This window comes from Antedon bifida, chromosome 3 (assembly GCF_963402885.1).
Source record: "Antedon bifida chromosome 3, ecAntBifi1.1, whole genome shotgun sequence".
NCBI classification, from domain to species: domain Eukaryota; kingdom Metazoa; phylum Echinodermata; class Crinoidea; order Comatulida; family Antedonidae; genus Antedon; species Antedon bifida.
This window is the reverse complement of record NC_136228.1, coordinates 19,943,045-19,958,820: the sequence shown is the minus strand read 5'-3', so window position 1 is coordinate 19,958,820 and position 15,776 is coordinate 19,943,045. Positions and strand designations below refer to the sequence as shown.

At 34.2% G+C, this 15,776-nt stretch overlaps 1 protein-coding gene and 1 long non-coding RNA gene across 5 annotated transcripts in view; one reads left to right on the top strand and one right to left on the bottom strand.

The window, feature by feature from the left end:
- Window positions 1–5,569: 5,569 nt before the first annotated feature.
- LOC144837947 (uncharacterized) overlaps window positions 5,570–15,776 on the bottom strand; it is a 35,367-nt gene continuing 25,160 nt past the window's right edge. Inside the window, exons 3-4 of the long non-coding RNA XR_013611579.1 lie at window positions 5,984–6,033; window positions 5,570–5,705 (exon numbers count right to left, since the gene is read on the bottom strand). This is a non-coding gene — a long non-coding RNA (uncharacterized LOC144837947). The remainder of the gene's footprint in view (window positions 5,706–5,983; window positions 6,034–15,776) is intronic.
- Window positions 13,878–15,776, top strand: part of LOC144837858 (uncharacterized) — a 53,312-nt gene continuing 51,413 nt past the window's right edge. For 3 of the 4 annotated variants that reach the window (XR_013611555.1, XM_078693150.1, XM_078693146.1), the window contains exon 1: window positions 13,878–13,980. The gene's annotated coding sequence lies outside the window, so the exon portion shown is untranslated. Of the gene's footprint in view, window positions 13,981–14,029; window positions 14,113–15,776 lie in introns of those variants that run through there. The other variant, XM_078693148.1, reaches the window with a different exon arrangement.

Here is a 15,776-nt window from a genome sequence, read left to right as displayed (position 1 = left end):
ACGGGTGACCGGTAAACGAGCCTCTTATGGTTATCCATCCATATAAGTTGTTCATCTCTTATGTTCAGAAATTGAAATGGTAAATAAACTGAAACTGAAACTGTGCTTATGTGGTCCAGGTTGACGAGCCAGGAATGATGGTAGTGCCAGTATACCGTGTAGTTTAGCCTCAAGGCAATACCATGTAGCTGGAGTAGCTTGGACAAATACAGTATGATAAATTTGTGCTGTGAAAGACAAAATTGTAGAATTATAAAGAAAATATTGTAAAATATAACAAGGAAATTATACTATAGTATAATTAAGGGGTAACTGTATAATATATAATTAATAATAATAAATGCAATGGCAATTAGGGCCTAGGTACTATTACAAATAAATTCATATATTATTTTATTATGATAAGGAACTCTGTTTTAGAATGAGAAAAAGCCGTCCCAACCCAGATTTGAACCCAGCTATCAATAAAGCTATAAAACAAAATAGACCATATTGTAGCCGGACTGGGTAGCGTAGACTTACTTGAGGCCTAGGCATAGTACGATTAGCTAGAAAGAAGGATACAGGTCAACCCGTACCCATGCCAACTCGCTCGTACCCAAATTTTGGTTTACTTATATCCAAAATTTTGGCTTACTCGTAACCATCATGGGCTGGCTGCCTAGTAGTAGTAGTAGTAGTAGTAGCCTAGCCTAGCCTAAGGCAGCAGGCCCGGCCCTAGCCTACTACAACTTAAGTCTAGGCCTAGCCTAGGCTAGTACTAGTAGGCCTAGGCCTAGTAGTTAACATCATACATACGCCCTAACCCCCCTAGAGCCTAGTAGTAGCTAACCTACCTAGTACTCTACTAGCTAGGCCTAAGTATTAGCAGTAGTAGTTATTGCATTAGTAGTATTATTGTATTGTAGTATTAGTTGTAGCTGTCCGGTGGTCCTTGGTCACTTGTCTAACTAGCTACGTCTAGGCTAGATCCCCTAGTAGGCCTAGGCTAGGCCTAGTACGTAGTATAGTTATTCTTCAACAGTCACACAATTCAGATTCTGCCGCTGATTGCTAGTGAACAGGGGGAGGGAGAGAAAGAGTTAGAAGAACTGAAATGAGCCGTGACGTATAATAAACATCATACAAAATAATAATATAACTAACGAATCCGTATAATATAATAATGTTGTATGTTATAAAGTAAGGTAAATGGGTTTAATATAATACAATTATATTATAATATAATGTATTTTATTAATAATATAATAGTAAATGTTCATAATATAATGCCAAAACCGAATAATATAATACAAAAAGTCAATAATTTGTTACATTTTTCACATAATATATTAGAAATAGATATAATATAATGCTAAAACCAAGTAATATAATGCAAAACGTATAATTCATTACAATACAATATATAATATAATAAAAAAATGATATAATAATATAATATTTTGAATACTTCAGACAGCTGAGGCTTGCCATAAATTTTGCATTTAGTTTCATTGCTGTGTTTTTAAATATATTTTTTGATGTAGAAATATTTTTTCTATATGATGTAGAAATAGTGAAATATAATTCTGTATAAAATAAATTTAAAGTTGATAAGTTATGGATTACCATTTTTGTTATCACTATATGTATTATATTAAAAGTTCTACATAAGATATATTTGTGTACAGTCTTTGATTTTCTTTATGTTGTAAGAGTAATAACACTTGGTGTTAACAATAGTTTAAACCTGAACACTGTGCTGACTTGTAATAACACTTGGTGTTAACAATAGTTTAAACCTGAACACTGTGCAGACTTGTAATAACACTTGGTGTTAACAATAGTTTAAACCTGAACACTGTGCTGACTTGTAATAACACTTGATGTTAACAATAGTTTAAACCTGAACACTGTGCTGACTTGTAATAACACTTGGTGTTAACAATAGTTTAAACCTGAACACTATGCTGACTTGTAATAACACTTGGTGTTAACAATAGTTTAAACCTGAACACTGTGCTGACTTGTAATAACACTTGATGTTAAAAATAGTTTAAACCTGAACACTGTGCTGACTTGTAATAACACTTGGTGTTAAAAATAGTTTAAACCTGAACACTGTGCTGTGCAGAAAACAACAGTAACTACTTGCATAGAAATAAATGTCAGAGCTCAAGATCGGCGTCGCTGATGACTTGTTCTTTACAGTTTTTGATAATGCCAGAGGCTGGTATTCATGAAAGGGGACTAACTTTAGTCCTGGACTATCTCTGGATTTAGTCCTGGACTATTTTGAAATGGTATTCATGAAAGGGGACTATCTTTAGTCCTGGACTAAACATGGACTAAACCTGGACTAAAACCGGCAAAAGATAGTCCACCCAAGGGGTAGGTTTAAGAAAGTTAGTCCTGGACTATCTCAAGAATAGCTCGAAAAAAATGGCGGCCTGAGGTAAGGTAGGTTACAAGTGTGACAACGTTAAAACCATATTTAAGAAACAAAATATTATTAATCATTTTTATTTGTATCAAATTAGTAAATATAACGTATATTTAATATAATAAAGTACTTTAGAAAGTAAAAAAATTATATTTAGTAAGTTAATTTAGTGTGTTTAATCTAGGCCCAAAAGCTAGGCCCACAGTTTCAATTCTGACAGCGCTTGCCTAGGGCGATATTGCCTAGCAACCACCCTATACTGCTAGTGTTAAAATGATTTGTTCTTCATTAAGCGCACATTTAACTTATTTTAAAGATGTAAATCACTCTATATATCTTAATTTGTAATATATTTTACATATTATAATTTTTGTTAAAAATGATGATAGATGGATATAGCCTAGCTAGCTAGGCCGAAGTCTAGTATTTAGTAAGCCTAGCTAGCTAGAGTACCTAGTAGCCTAGGCCTACTACTAATTAACTAGGCCTCTCTAGACTCTGCCATTGGCTAAGTCGATGGGCATTGCAAGGCCCTATATCAGGTAGTCCGTAAACAGTAGTCTTAGCCTATTGTAGGCATACCTTGTATTACTTAGTATGCCTTGTCTAGGCCTAGACTGGAATGCAGTGTTGGGTATTTTCAAAATATTGGATCAATTTACATAGGACGTCCTGTTGAAGTAATTTTAATTTGGCATAATAAATGCAATAGGCCTAGGCTAATAGTTAGTAGTCAATATTAGATACTGTATATATTTTAATATCATTTATTTATTTTTCTATTAGTATTGGTTTAGACAGCTGAACAAATGTTTGGTGAATATTATATGCCTCCACTACCGTCCTAGTTACATGGAATGCTGCTGTTGGTCAGGTAAGGTATTAATAAGATAAAAATACCGCTATTGTCTGTACTGTCTTTCAGTTGTAAAGCTGTTTGGATGTAATTTAACATTATTTAAATATTTTTTTTTTAGATACAATTGCTAACAAACCTGGATGGAGCACAATAATCATGCAGAGAGAAACAGGACTATCAAAACAATTGTATACGTTTTAGCAAGTTGTACTTGTGTAGTAATAAATGAAAATAAGAAAATTAATATAAAAACCACATATGAAACTTTTTAAATTACTCTATTGTTTTATTCAAAAACAGTAAATAAATAAATTCAAATACCATATTACTGTAGTACATTCATGTTCAGATCACAGCATTCTGTCCAACTTTTATTTAGATAAATAATTCCTGACTGAAATATATATTATATACAATTGTCATCAAAATAAATAGTTTTGTTACTTAAAGATGGTCATCATGTCTTGAATTATTTATGTCCAATTCTCAATTCTGCAGTTTATACTCTGATAATTTTGCAACCACAGCTCCAACAATGAAAATAGTAGTATAGTCCTAATAACAGTATTTAATTTAATCAGTCTCTAAACAATGTTGATGCCTTGCTGACTTGAAAATCTGTGTAGATAAAAAAAAGGTAATTTACAATAAATATTGGAAATTAATAATTACTGTATTATTGTTTTTTTTATATTTTCCTGTGAAATTACCTTTTTTCATATATATATACATATTTTTCTTATTTCTCTGTTTTTTGTTTGCTTTGCTATATTTATTTGTTTGTTTTATGTATTTATATGAGGGCCCCTTGAATTATGGTCATCATGCATACTGTATGCTGTTTAGGTTCACCATTTAACAAAAATAAATAAAACATTTGAAATAATTATATATAAGGTAGTGCACTATTTAAATGTGATATCTCATTTTAAATTTAATGGAACACAGATCTTCAATTAAATAGCTAGTAGAAGGCAGGCTATTGCTCTACTCTAGTCTAGTAGTAGGAACTAGATGGACAAGGTTGCAGCTAGCTAGGTTAGGCCTAGTTTTTTTTAAATTTAATCATCATATTATTATTATTATGAATCAACCTACTGTAACAGATCAATTAATAACAAATGATGCATCCATTTTTTTAAACAAAATATAAAAAAGTACTACTAGGCCTAGTACTAGCCCTTTGGATAGTAGCACTACTAGTAGTAGCAGTAGTAGAAGGAGTCTGCCTAGAATCCTCCTATATATAATATAGGCCTAGTAGTTAGCTAGGGCCTAGGCTAGTCTAGATCTAAAGAAAAGAGTAGACAGTAGTTACTACTGGAACTAGCCTAGGCCTAGGTAATAGGCCATATTTTTAGTGAAATTAGTGTAGGCCTAGGACTATAGGTAGAATAGTGGGTAGGAATACTAGGCCTAGATAGTAGTTGCGCCTAGGCTAGTCTAGGTAGGCCTAGAGAGAGGTAGGCTAGGCCAACAAGGTAGGCCTACTACTACTACTAGGCTAGCCAGCTAGGCATATGCTAGGCCTGAAGTTCGCCTTAAAATTCAATTTCTTTACATGAAATTCAAATAAAATTACACAAGAGTCTTCTTTAAATATTCAAGACTTACTTTGTTTTCCAATAATTTCATTTATGCTTCTGGTTTAATGGCAAAATTGGTTGTTTTATGTTACTATTTATTCATCAGGCATCTGTCACACACGTGTACATGTACTGTGTGTAGAATCTGTAATCTGACCTCTAGTTGAACTTGTGCAGGGTAAATTATACCCTGGACGCGTAGTACGCGAATGCAATGCTAGCGTGTTTAGAACAAGTTTAGAAGGAAACATCATGGACCACCTAGCTGCTGTAATTTTCCATGGCTTAATCCAGGACTAGTTAGTCCAGGTTTCATGAATACCATATTAAAGATAGTCCAGGATTATCCTTAGTCCTGGACTAGATAGTCCAGGACTAAGGATAGTCCAGGACTAAAGATAGTCCCCTTTCATGAATACCAGCCAGAGTGATCAGTGGCGCGTAACACTTTTAGTGGTTCCATCACAGCTTTTGAGTCTCTCACCATAGTTTTACTGCTTTTGAATTTACCTAAAAACAAAATAAGATAATGAATTTTTGAAATGAATGAGAACAATCAATGCCTAGAAGTTTGCATACTACTGTAGAAGTCTATAAAACAATATGATTAATTTAACGTATTTATATGAATAAACATCCCAGGAGGGTTTTTAGGGAGATGTGAAAGATAAAACTGACCTTGATGAATGACCATCTTCTCCAGCTTCCTCTTTGCAGCTGCTCTCTCCACTATCTTCTGGTCAATGGTGTTAATGGTCACTAACCTGTAGACAATCACTGGCTTTTCTTGACCAATTCTGTGGCATCTATCTTGGGCTTATAGATCTGACTGTGGATTCTATAATACAACTATATATGCTACTTTACAATGTATTGAAAGTCGCTACACTAAAACAAACATTACACCACAAGCTTGTGACTAATTATTATAACATCGGTTCAAGGATGTAGCCAATCAGACGCGCTGAAATGAGTCACTAGTGCGCTCTTTATTTTTTCACTATCATGCACAAAAAAAGTGCACAGCAAAAAAGCATATTGCACTCTGTGTGTAAATGGTATGGCAGATTATTGATCACGCTGTAATAGAATGTAGTCATTATTTATTTAACTTACCCAATCACTGTCATATATAATGACTGTGTCAGCTGTTGTCAAGTTGATGCCTAACCCACCAGCTCTTGTTGAAAGCAGAAAGATGAAATAATCAGGATCATTGCTGAAATTACTAATATAAGAGGATAAGAAAACAACCTTCCACTATTGTTTAATCATTGAAAAACAAATTAACGTGATTCATGGCTGCTAGTATGAAAAAAACAAAACAAAACATGGTCTGTGGCCTGTTACAAGTCCAACTGATATTATTGTATTAAAGATAGTTATCATTCTTGGATGTGTAAAATTTAAGACAAACACATTTTCCTACTGAATTAAGTTTTCTCTTTACTCGGACGTATTCTGAAATACTTACATGTTGTCTATCAGTAAGAACATTCTTGCACTCATTCTTAAAAAAAAAAAAAACAGAAACCGTAACAGCATGCGGTAGGCCTAGTTGCTGCTAAAATCAGAATGTGAAATGTCTATATCAACTGGCCATTCTTCATTGTGCATTCACTATAATTTACATTTACAAATTGCCAAAAACATAGTTTTTTTACTCTGTATCCATGAGTGCTTACCTGTCAACAGCCATCTAGACGACAGTAGTTCTGTCTCTGTACATGGAGGTATATGTAGGTCTACATGGTCGTGGTGGAGGTATTATAATAACTCCATGGTGGTCTGTATAGCAGCTGTAATCTTCACGTATGTCACGCATTGTCATCCTGCTGTGAGATTGAAGATGAGGACAATTAAGATCAGACATTGAGGTCATCTAGGCACCGGCCTATATAGTAGTAGGCTACTAAACTAGGCTAGTTACAAGTCACAGTTCCCTCCTGCGACTCTCTAGTTTGTGTGGGCTAGAAAAGGGAGAAAAAAAAGTGGTAGGCCTAGGCCCTGGCTGGCTGTCTGTGTGGTGGAGGGATAACAATTGATGTGTTCATATTATTTGTCACGTTAGTTTAGTGCCATGCAGGCACCAGTAGAATCTAGCGTAATACCAAAACAGAAACAAACTATAAACATGGATCTTACCTAAGTTGTGTGTCTCTTACAAGAACAGGCTAGGCCTACACCTTTTATGTTATTCATAAAGGCCGCGCTGTGTGAATTGATACCAAACCATTAACCACCTGCTCTCCTCCTCTACTCGTTTTAAATAGAAACCAAAGAGCGCCTTCAACGAACAACATGAGACCGTAGGGCCTACTAGTTTTAATCGAATTAGAATTTTTAGTTTAATTTATTTTATCAATTTAATTTTTTATCACTATAACTATGTCGAAGTCAAAATATAACGCAATTCGTTATTTTTTCTACCAGCATTAGATAGAATACAACAACAATTGTTTTGTAATATTGTCGGCGCAGTTACGATGCGATAATGCTGAGTCATCATGAGGACGGTATAAGGTGCCAGTTTTAGCATAAAAAACACTATAGCAAATAATTATGTAAAATGTATAAAATGATGAATGCCGACTGGACAAAGAAAGACAATGAAAGAATATGAGAATTGTATGAAGAGTTGCATGAAAATATTAAATGTTTATATAAATTTTGCAGTACACCACGCGTATATACAGTTCTTGAAATGAATGAATTGTTAAGTTTCTCGACGTTCCAATCAATAATTTACTTTGATCGTCCTCGGGAAAATCATAAATAACTCCTCACTCGATCCTAAGGACGATCATAATATCTATGAATGGGACGATCAAAGCATAATATTGATCGAAACGTTGAACTCTAACGTCAGTTATTTTCAGAACCAAATACGTTTTATTTAAAAATTCTATTCACATGTATTGATCTTTTACATTTAATCGAGGATTCTGTGTCATTTTGAGTGAATAAGTATAGACTTCAGTAATCCTATTGTGCTTCTACAGAAAGACCTGCACTAAACTAGTTAGAATTCACACTTCCCTCCTCCGACTCTCCTCCAGTGTTTGAGGGCTAGAAAAGGGAGAAAAGTATGATACGCCTTGGCTGGCTGTGGGTGGAAAGATAACAATTGATGTGTTCATAATTGTCACGTTAGTAGGTGCCATGCAGGCACCAGTAGAATCTAGCGTAATACCAAAACAGAAACAAACTATAAACACCCAGCTTACCTAAGTTTTGTGGCTTTTAGAAGAACAGGCTAGGCCTACACCTTTTATATTTATTATTATTCATAAAGGCCGCGCTGTGTGAATTGATACCAACCCATTAACCACCTGCTCTATCGCTTTAAATAGAAACCAAAGAGCGCGTTCAACGGACAACATGACACCGTACCAGTTTTTGAAAAATAATTTATTTTATCAATTTAATTTTTCATCACTATGTCGATGTCAAAATATAACCCAATTCGTTTATTTTTTCCTACCCAGGATTTAAATACAATACAACAACAATTGTTTTGTAATATTGTTGGCGCAGTGACGATGCGATAATGCTAGCTGAGTCATCATCATGATGACGGTACAGTACAAAGATGACAGTTTTAGCATAAAAAACACTATAACCAAATACGTTTTATTTAAAAATTCTATTACATGAATTGATCTTTTACATTTAAATCGAGGATTCTGTGTGTTTTTCTAAAAATAGTTTCTGTGTAATTTTGAGTGAATAAGTATAGACTTAGTAGTAATCCTATTGTGCTTCTACAGAAAGACCTGCACTAAACCGTGGAACAGCTTTTGTGAAGTCACGGCCAAAGTCAATAGCGGCATGTGAACGTGATATTAAAGTTGACCTAAAGGGGGCGCAGTTGCATCCAAATGAATATTTGATAGTTCTTTTCAATTTATATTTGTATAAGTGTGTTTGGATACAATCATCAATCTACATACCAGAAAAATTATTTTCTGCAATCAAAAATTGCAATTTTAATATTATTATAAGTTGGAAACATTTGTTTGTTTTATTCAGTACAATCAACATACCAAGGATTCCCTTAGATCTAGAAGAAGAGCTTTCCAATGGGGTCCTTATAACAAAAACATAGAAAAAATTCACACAAATATAACAACAGTCACAATACCTGTACATCAGTCTGGTTATGCACATTACTAGAATAAAGCTTTATATAGCACGTTTATACTCATCAAGTGTTTTTATAGTTTTTATGTTTGATGGAAGATTATTCCAATCTTTAATAGTATTATAATAAAATGTTTTCGAAGCTAACCCTTTGATATTAGGAATTACAATATTTTCATTTATTTTCCTCGTACAGTGCATATGTTGTTTAGAAATATTTGTAAAATTGTCTGCTAAAAAAGTGAAATCTACATCATGGTATATCTTATAGGCGTGGGCCTATAATAGTGAAATCTACATCATGGTATATCTTATAGGCGTCGGCCTATAATACTGTAATCTACATCATGGTATATCTTATAGGCGTGGGCCTATAATAGTGTAATCTACATCATGGTATATCTTATAGGCGTGGGCCTATAATACTGTAATCTACATCATGGTATATTTTATAGGCGTGGGCCTATAATACTGTAATATACATCATGGTATATCTAATAGGCGTGGGCCTATAATACCTGAAGTCTATCTTAGAAATTTAACTCAGTGTTGTTTATGTTCAGATAACCAACAGCTTTGAGTTGTTCCTGACCAATGTGTGCCCTAGGGGCAATGTGTGCCCTAAGGTCAATGTGTGCCCTAGGGTCAATGTGTGCCCTAGGGCCAATGTGTGCACTAGGGTCAATGTCGAGAATAAACCGTACAATTTTGTTTAGGGTTACCTGGAGTTTATTTTAAAGGAATGACGTTATACCAGAATACCAGTCTGTATACACTGAATTAATTAATGCAGAGCACAAATGTTTCCTACTAGCCTGATTGTACAGACATTTCAATCTGGTGGTCGAATTTGCTTTAGTTTCATAATAGTTTGTAACATATTCTTCATTTGAAATACAATTATCAATTTGTAAACCAAGGTGCTTATGGAATCATGACTAAGGATATTATGATCATTAAAAGTGATTTGAAATTCTCAATATTTTAAACTTTTCTCTCAACAAAATGCATTCTGTTTTTTGTGGGTGCAAGGACAACTTATTTTGAACTACCACAATTGTAACATAATTCCATACCATGACCTAGTTAATGTGAAATGTATAATGGATCACGATGAGCCACCAATAAGGCACTGTCATCGGCATATAATAATAGTTTGCAATCATTATCAATACAAATAGACATATTATCGTTAATATAACAAATAAAAAGGAGCGGGCCTAAAATACTGCCCTGTGAGTACATTTTGTAATGTTGGGGAAAAAGTGTTATCAATACAACGTCGTGAGGTATTTTCCCGATTGATCGTAATCAAAACGGTGGGTTTGGTCTACTAGCGTTCCTGCTCCCAACTCGTCATCCATTCATAGAAGCCTCGATGAAGTAAGCCTACCTGGTGGTGACCATAGAACGGTCCCGAAATAACGACTATACTTCGGCTTTAGTCGATAGAAGATTGAAAAAATTGTTAGAGATAGAGTATACGATGTTTGATTATGTGTAGATGTGTGAGACTTGTTCTATTATTCAAATGATGTTCCGCATAAGGAGATGAAGATAGTAGTAGTTGGGTGTAATGATTTTGTATATCAATTAATTATCCTAGACTTTATATTATGCGATAAAAATTATTTTATGTATATTTTTTAAATATTTATTGTTATGATTATAATATTAATAAAAAGATATTTGTTAGTATAAACAGTGGCGTATCCAGTGGGGGGTCCGGGGTAGCTACCTTTTATTTTCATTACATCTAACCAAATACGTTTTATTTAAAAATTATATTACATGTATTGATCTTTTACATTTAATCGAGGTTCTGTGTGTTTTTCTAAAATATTTTCTGTGTCATTTTGAGTGAATAAGTATAGACTTCAGTAATCCTATTGTGCTTCTACAGAGAGACCTGCACTAAACTAGTTAGAATTCACACTTCCCTCCTCCGACTCTCCTCTAGTGTTTGAGGGCTAGAAAAGGGAGAAAAGTATGGTACGCCTTGGCTGGCTGTGGGTGGAAAGATAACAATTGATGTGTTCATAATTGTCACGTTAGTAGGTGCCATGCAGGCACAAGTAGAATATAGCGTAATACCAAAACAGAAACAAACTATAAACACCCAGCTTACCTAAGTTTTGTGGCTCTTAGAAGAACAGGCTAGGCCTACACCTTTTATATTTATTATTATTCATAAAGGCCGCGCTGTGTGAATTGATACCAAACCATTAACCACCTGCTCTATCGCTTTAAATAGAAACCAAAGAGCGCGTTCAACGGACAACATGACACCGTACCAGTTTTTGAAAAATAATTTATTTTATCAATTTAATTTTTCATCACTATGTCGATGTCAAAATATTACCCAATTTGTCTATTTTTTCCTACCCAGGATTTAAATACAATACAACAACAATTGTTTTGTAATATTGTTGACGCAGTGACGATGCGATAATGCTAGCTGAGTCATCATCATGATGACGGTACAGTACAAAGATGACAGTTTTAGCATAAAAAACACTATAACCAAATACGTTTTATTTAAAAATTCTATTACATGGATTGATCTTTTACATTTAAATCGAGGATTCTGTGTGTTTTTCTAAAAATAGTTTCTGTGTAATTTTGAGTGAATAAGTATAGACTTAGTAGTAATCCTATTGTGCTTCTACAGAAAGACCTGCACTAAACCGTGGAACAGCTTTTGTGAAGTCACGGCCAAAGTCAATAGCGGCATGTGATCGTGATATTAAAGTTGACCTAAAGGGGTGCAGTTGCTTCCAAATGAATATTGGAATAATTGATAGTTCTTTTGCAATTTATATTTGTATAAGTATGTGGATACAATCATCAATATACCTATCTGTACCAGAAAAAATATTATCTGCAATCACAAATTGCAATTTTAACATTTACTATAAATAAGTCGGATACATTTGTTTGTTTTATTCGGTACAATCAACATACCAAGGATTACCCATAGATCTAGAAGAAGAGCTTTCCAATGAGGTCCTTATAACAAAAACATAGAAAAAATTCACACAAACATAACAACAGTCACAATACATCAGTCTGGTTATGCCCATTACTAAAGCTTTATAACACGTTTATACTCATCAAGTGTTTTTATAGCTTTTATGTTTGATGGAAGATTTTTCCAATATTTAATAGTATTATAATAAAATGTTTTCGAAGCTAACCCATTCATATTAGGAATTACAATATTTTCATTTAATTTCCTTGTACAGTACGTATGTTGTTTAGAAATATTTGTAAAATTGTCTGCTAAAAAAGTGAATCTACATCATGGTATATCTTATAGGCGTGGACCAATACCTGAAGTCTATCTTAGAAATGTAACTCTGTTGTTTATGTTCAGATAACCAACAGCTTTGAGTTGACCAATGTGTGCCCTAGGGGAAATGTGTGCCCTAGGGCCAATGTGTTCCCTAGGGGCAATGTGTGCCCTAGGGGCAATGTGTGCCCTAGGGCCAATGTGTGCCCTAGTGCCAATGTGTGCCCTAGGGTCAATGTGTGCCCTAGGGTCAATGTGTACCCTAGGGTCAATGTCGAGAATAACCGTACAATTTTGTTTAGGGTTACCTGGAGTTTATTTTGAATGAATGACGTTATACCAGAATACCAGTCTGTATACACTGAATTAATTAATGCAGAGCATAACAGTTTCCTACTTTGTCCAAACAGTATAGCCTGCTTGTACAGACATTTCAATCTGGTCGAATTTGCTTTAGTTTCATAATACATGTAACATATTCTTCATTTGAAATAAAGTTATCAATTTGTAAACCAAGGTGCTTATGGAATCATGACTAAGGATATTATGATCATTAAAAGTGATTTGAAATTCTCAATATTTTAAACTTTTCTCTCAACAAAATGCATTCTGTTTTTTGTGGGTGCAAGGACAACTTATTTTCAACTAACTACTTGTAACATAATTTCATACCATGACCTAGTTAATGTGAAATACGTATAATGGATCACGATGAGCATATTGGCATATAATAATAGTTTGCAATCAAAAACAACAAATACATAATACAAATATATAAAAACAAATAGACATATTATCGTTAATATAACAAATAAAAAGGAGCGGGCCTAAAATACTGCCCTGTGAGTACATTGTAATGTTGGGGAAAAAGTGTTATCAATACAACGTCGTGAGGTATTTTCCCGATTGATCGTAATCAAAACGGTACTGGATTTGGTCTACTAGCGTTCCTGCTCCCAACTCGTCATCCATCAGAAGCCTTAATGAAGTAAGCCTACCTGGTGGTGACCATAGAACGGTCCCGAGATAACGACTATACTTCGGCTTTAGTCGATAGAAGATTGAAATATTGTTAGAGATAGAGTATATACGATGTTTGATTATGTGTAGATGTGTGAGACTTGTTCTATTATTCAAATGATGTTCCGCATAAGGAGATGAAGATAGTAGTTGGGTGTAATGATTTTGTATATGAATTAATTATCCTAGACTGTATATATTATTCGATAAAAATTATTTAAGTATTAAAAAATTTATTGCCGTCTATATTTATACAAAAATGTGAATTCTCATTTCTTGTAGTAATTAAACCAATTCCCCTTAGGTGTTTCCATAACATTCATTTTGCAGTTTTTAAATATTATTTAAAAAGAGTCTAGGTAATTTTCTAAAAATACTTTCTATGGAATTTTGAATGGGATAATTATAGACGTCGTACGATATAATCGTGTACATTGTGTTTCAACAGAAAGACAGTTGGACCGTGGAAAAGTTTTTGTGACGTAACGGCAAAAGTCAATATAGAATACATATACGTGGATTATGAATAATAATTATACAGTAGTTGACGTCAAAGGGAGTGGCGCAGTTGGAGGTACAAATCGTCACATTTAACTGTATCGGTATACTTGATAGTCCAGATACGAGATCCAGTTACAGTCCAGTCTTAAACCAATTTGTAAGTTTACACTAATTGCAGTAGTTGACGTCAAAGGAAGTGGCGCAGTTGATGCTACAAATCGTCACATTTAACTGTATCGGTATACTTGATAGTCCAGATACAAGATCCAGTTACAGTCCAGTCCAATTTGTAAGTTTACAATATTTCATTAATATATTTCGGAACAATAATATGAGAATATAAGTATAATTCTGGTGGTTATGTTTCCATGGTTATTGGGTTGTAGTAAATGTCTTGTTAATATCACTGAACGTACTATCTGTGTGCCACACGTCAACAAACAGCGAGTTCTCTGAAGAATTCCATCACCATAAACAATATATCCTATTATAAGATAATATACTTATGTATGTTTTTTATATTTAAGTACGGTTCTATACAAGGCTAACATTCAATCTCATTTTGTGATTGTGATTGCCGAACCTGATCTTAATCCTCGGGTGATTGCCGAACCTGATCATAATCCTCGGGTGATTGCCGAACCTGATCATAATCCTCGGGTGATTGTTGCCGAACCTGATCATAATCCTAAATATAGCGGGTGTTCACTCCTCTTGCGTTCTGAGCAATACTAGCACCGCCAACTACAATAATATTAAATTGACTTGGACCCCATTTATAGACTTACTATAGTTATTTTTACGTTTAATGGGAGGGAGCGAGTATGTGGTTGTGGATCGAAAATGACCTGTTCCTGTTAATTGAACGTATCTGTACACCCTATAAAGAACAAGCAAACATTTTTCTCATCTCTCAATCCAGAATGTGGCCATCACAATAAACAAATCAGATGCATACTTATCTTTCTGTTTTTATATTTTAACTATACTAGTGTAATACAGTAAATTCGTTTAATTTTGACTAATATTCCATTAATGTGTGAAGTTACTTTGTGTTCAGTTTGTCACTGATGCCCAACCTGTCCTGTCCAATCCTAAAGTACGCACGGGTAGCAAGACATAAAGAACACTATATAAATTGCCCGGATGCTCCACACTTATTGACTATAAACAAACTGCAGACAGTTCAATCATTGATCTTATCGTTACATTGAACTTAGGCTATGTTCAGACCCATGGCGTTAGACCGTTTTAGCGTACAACGTTACTAGCAAGGTCACATTACAAACCGCAGAGAAAAAAATGAGGTGTTCAGACCCATAGCGTACAATTATCGTTACAACGGAAGTGCGTCATTCAGGTTGGTTCTAGTTGCATATTCATGTGCTCTTACCCACGTGTTTTCATCATTATTTCCACTGTATATAGGCCTAGATCTCAGCCCTACAATTATGACAAAATTTGCCGTAAATAAAACATACCTCAGCATTTATTTAAGTAAAATATAATAAAGCCAAATTTCTGTTTCTATTGTTTTATTTTGTAGTAAAAAAACATTTTCCCCAGGCTCTTGTGTTACGAAAATAAAGTAGGCCTCCTAATGATGAAGATGGAGATTGTGTTAACCACATGGGTGGAAAAAATTGATTGTGATAGTCCAGACCAGTCAGTTAAAAAAAACCCTTAACTTGCTAATAAAAATGACACAGCTCCCCTTGTTTGTTTATTGAATTTTTTAGGAGTTAGGGGGTTTTCAGCATTAAACTTGTCCGGTCTAGTCTGCCTTGTATATGAATGAATGACTTGATGTCCCACCACGCTAGTTTTTAGCTTGAATGAAATGCGTGAATGGCTCTTAGCTAGGCCTAAAAGGGGACGGGATCGTAGTCACTATGTTTAAATACAAGGTGCATTTATTTATTTCATTTGTTAGAAAATATAATGGTAATCAAT